The sequence below is a fragment of the Portunus trituberculatus genome, chromosome 50 (assembly GCF_017591435.1).
Source record: "Portunus trituberculatus isolate SZX2019 chromosome 50, ASM1759143v1, whole genome shotgun sequence".
In the NCBI taxonomy this organism is placed as follows: Eukaryota; Metazoa; Arthropoda; class Malacostraca; order Decapoda; family Portunidae; genus Portunus; species Portunus trituberculatus.
The window spans coordinates 7,080,020-7,085,019 of NC_059304.1; positions in this window are offsets into that span (position 1 = coordinate 7,080,020).

Here is a 5,000-nt window from a genome sequence, read left to right on the forward strand (position 1 = left end):
AATGAGGGATATCTTATCTACAGGAAATGAACAGATGGGAGAAGCCCATATGTTGTTGTCATGAGAGAGAGAGAGAGAGAGAGAGAGAGAGAGAGAGAGAGAGAGAGAGAGAGAGAGAGAGAGAGAGTATTGTAGCTGAAAATAAATAATTATATACAATGAAAGCTTTTATACGACAGTAAGTGTGTGTGTGTGTGTGTGTGTGTGTGTGTGTGTGTGTGTGTGTGTGTGTGTGTGTGTGTGTGTGTGTGAGCGGAAGTGCATGTGTGTGAAGTTTTCTAATGCCAGTCGTCTCTAATATAACATCAAAACGATATATCATCTCTCTCTCTCTCTCTCTCTCTCTCTCTCTCTCTCTCTCTCTCTCTCTCTAGGTTACGGTTTGGTGATATTCATTGTATTTTCTCACTATTTTCACTGCTCGGGTCTCGACAAAAGATTTGTTTTGCACAGCGTAGTGAAGGGATCTTTTGACTCTCCTCAAAGGTTTTTTTCTTATCTATTTTACTTTATTTTATCTATTTTTTGTTTAATGTAGGGCGTCACGCTCGAGTGTATGTGAAGGAAAAGTTCACTGATTAAATAGAGAGAGAGAGAGAGAGAGAGAGAGAGAGAGAGAGATAAAGATTGTATGTGTTTGGGGGATGACTTGCTTGCGTGCGCGCGTTTATTTATTTATTTTTTTACAAGACAACCACATTTCAAAACCAACCGTTAGCTATTGCAATCTCCCTCGTTCACTTTAATCAGTATCAGTCTCATGTTTTCCTCTCTCTCTCTCTCTCTCTCTCTCTCTCTCTCTCTCTCTCTCTCTCTCTCTCTCTCTCTCTCTCTTACTCTCTTCTCTCTAGTATGTATTCTATCTATATGATACCTTTACATTTGTCTTTTATTTTTCTAATAGTTTTGTTCTATGCATTTAACTCCTTTTCATATTTAATGTACTTACTATTTGGTGATTTTATACAGCTTCAGAAACTTATGTAGGGATTAGAATAGTGAAGACTGGCCATTGATCTTTTGACCGTCATAGACCCTTCGTAATGTCAATAAAAGGGTCTAATCGTACAGAAATCTCAAGATAAAAATGTGACCCAGTATTGAAGGGGTTAAAGTGAAATACATTGTGGATTATCATGAAAGATTTTGCCTTTTCACACTAAATGCTGCCAGGTGAGTCAACAAACATGTCATTATCATTATTATTATTATTATTATTATTATTATTATTATTATTATTATTATTATTATTATTATTATTATTATTGTCACTATTATTATTATTATTATTATAATAATTATTATTATTATTATTATTATTATTATTATTATTATTATCATTATCATCATCATCATCATCATCATCATCATCATCATCATCATCAGCAGCAGCAGCAGCAGCAGCAGCAGCAGCAGCAGCAGCATTATTGTTTATACAAGCACACATGCAAACACCGTGCTCGAAGTTGTATCAGAAGAATTTGACTAGGGTCAATAAGGAGAAGTACACACACACACACACACACACACACACACACACACACACACACACACACACACACACACACACACACACACGCCCGGTAGCTCAGTGGTTAGAGCGCTGGCTTCACAAGCCAGAGGACCGGGGTTCGATTTCCCGGCCGGGTGGAGATATTCGGGTGTGTCTCCTTTCACGTGTAGCCCCTGTTCACCTAGCAGTGAGTAGGTACGGGATGTAAATCGAGGAGTTGTGACCTTGTTGTCCCGGTGTGTGGTGTGTGTCTGGTCTCAGGCCTATCCGAAGATCGAAAATAATGTGCTCTGAGCTCGTTCCGTAGGGTAACGTCTGGCTGTCTCGTCAGAGACTGCTGCAGATCAAACAGTGAAACACACACACACACACAATCACACACACACACACACACACACACACACACACACACACACACACACACACACACACACACACACACACACACACACACACACACACACACACACACATTGTATCTTCTCCCTCCACCATTTGCTCCCCTATGTTAAGCGTGTTAGGTAATCGCCTCTTTCTTTCTTTCTTTCTGAAGAGAGAGAGAGAGAGAGAGAGAGAGAGAGAGAGAGAGAGAGAGAGAGAGAGAGAGAGAGAGAGGGAAAGTGGAGGGGGAGGATGTTGCATGGAGTATCAGCGGTTGGTTGGACGCTCCTCGGGCAACAGGTACAGGTGCAGTGAACCATTAGAGGCGAGAATGGATGGACTGGAGCGTGCATTAAGACAAGGGCACAGGTGAATGGAGCGATGTAATTAAGAAGAGGCCGAGGCAGAAAAAAAATAGACTTTGGATTTGTAGGAAGATAATTAGAAGGGCTGTAGAAATTAACTCCTGACGCAAGCAACTTCTGGTCTGGCAGTTGTGCAGGGAAGACAGGTGTGTGCATGAATTAACACGGTTTGTCCTTGCCTAGTGGCTACGTGCATATGGTAATAAAGGTACGTGTACTGTGAAGGGTAATCAGAGGTATTCCCGTATTCATCTCACTCGCGGCCTTAAATAAAAACACCTCGTGATGTGACCGAGAATGGAAGTGACACTGCAGGTGTTGTAGGGGCGTACGTGAGGCGAGGAGCGATAGTGGGGCTACACGGGATGCCCAAAACATCCGGCCTCAAGCTCCTCTCTTAGACCATTTATACTCCGAGAGGAATTATTTGTGTATTGTCCTTATTTTCCTCTTAGTTACTCACTTCTATATAATCAGATTTCTACTTATTTTCATTGTTTTGGCATTGTTCTTTTGCCATAAGCTTAAGTTGTTTTTTTCCTCTTTTTTATGTTGAATTCAACACACAACTGTCCCGTTGTGTATCGGGATCGGGGAAGTGGAGGCACAGCGTTGGGGAAACACTCGTCCTCCTGGAAATCCCGCTCATGATATGGGTTAGAAGGGTCACCTGCGGTATCAGACTTCCTACGAATGACATGTTTCTACGTTATTTTCGTCTCTAAACAAGCTATTCCTCTAAATACTACTGTGACTTATATCTAGGTTACGTTACCGAGCGGCACACGGCACACTTTTGTATAGTGCGCAAGGGACACCCAAGCCAACAACCTCGTAACTCTACCTGTGAACCAACCAAATGTTCCCAGCCAGCCAGCACACGATACACTGTTGATTCTTGCACCTAGTTGATCTCAAATGCACAGTACACCTGCAGGCACCACCTGTCTATTCGGTGTTCAGGTTAACCACGAGGCCCGAGCTTTATTTTTCGTGTGTTGTGGCGGCTTGTTTATATTCATCGCCACTCGACGCCCCTCGCTCGTTGTGTGTTGCGCCGCGCTGCCAAGTGGCCCTCTGTCTGATGCCAATATCACCTGCTGGAGAGAGAGAGAGAGAGAGAGAGAGAGAGAGAGAGAGCAGATTTCTTGATTTTATTCATTTACTTGTTTATTTTAACAAAGGTGTTGCACAAGGAGTTGTGGGTATTTTTTTTGTTTTCATTCTCTCCCTCCCTAATCAGCTTTATGTTTTTCTATTTTACCGACTCATTCTCTTCCGCTCACTCCGACCAAGGATCAGGTGTTGTCTTGTCGCAGGTAATAAAGCAACGGTCTGCTCGGCTGCAGCGCTTCCTCAACCAACGGTGCTTTTTGATGTTATAGTTAATATGGTTCACTCCAAAGTTATGCTGTCAGAGGATATAAGCCTTGTCACATTCGCTAATCGGGAACGGACAGCAATATATATAAAGGATTCGACGCTTTCCAAAAACATCTTCGCTTTCCTCTAATGATAATAATAATAAGAAGAGTTATAAGCGTTGTATTTTATTACTATGCAAACAGAATTAGACAGACCGGTAAAAGACAGGAGGGTCGCCTGCTGCGCCTGCCTATGGATCACTGCGTCCAAGTGAGATCGAGGTGCAAGAAAGTGATCACGGGTCACCGCAACTTCCAGATTCGAAAGAAAATTAAGACATTTTTTCTCCTCAGCGGAAATGTTCTCCAGATAGAGTCAGGGGAGCTGGCAAAAAAACACGAGATAATGCTTGTCACTCTACGTGCCGCCCTCCACCACCACCATCACCATTACTATCGCCAACTCCATTACAATCATCGCCACCACACAGCACTGCCATTACCACCAACACCATCGACAACACATTAACACTACTAATACCATATCAACACCACTATTGGTATTCTAACACCGCCATCACCACCACCACCACCACCAGTGTACAGACAACATAATGATGCACAAAGATCAGTGAAAGCCAAGGAAAAGTTTTATTTCACGATGTTTTTCTCTCACGTTTGAGTCTTTTAGGTCCCCTTTTTTTTCCTTTTCTCTCTCCATTCACGTATTGAAAAATTTTAATGGGTTTCCATGAATACGTACCAATTCACAATTAAATCCACGTACTCATGAACTATTGCATTCCAAGAAAAGGAAGGAAAAAAATTAGGGAAAAAGAAAGCGCTACATAATACAAATCGAACCTTTGCGTTTCTTAAGAGAGAAGAAATAAACTAACTGTAAATGGTGTCTGTAAGATTAGAGAACTCCACCGTACAGACGTACAGAGCTACAGGAAATGGTGAAGATTAACCAAGTAATAGGAGCTGTATAGACAATCTCAATTTATATTTGTATCCCTCCCCACAAAAGAAATATCTTCTACATATCAAGTTTGTCGGTGATTAATTCACTTGTTTCTTTTGTTATGTGCTCAGTCGTATCTCATCCTTCACCTCCTTCTGAAATCCCCCCCCCCTTCAGCACCGTCATTTTTTGCTCTAGTCTAACACTTTCTTTATCTTTCCTTGCAGCTGCTCTTTGTATAATCTACTCAGTCGACGGAAATGAAGATGTACTCATGTTTTCATATTTACTCTCTCTCTCTCTCTCTCTCTCTCTCTCTCTCTCTCTCTCTCTCTCTCTCTCTCTCTCTCTCTCTCTCGCCAGATGTGAAAAATATTAGCGTGAACGAGAAAAGACTGTTAGTGGTGACA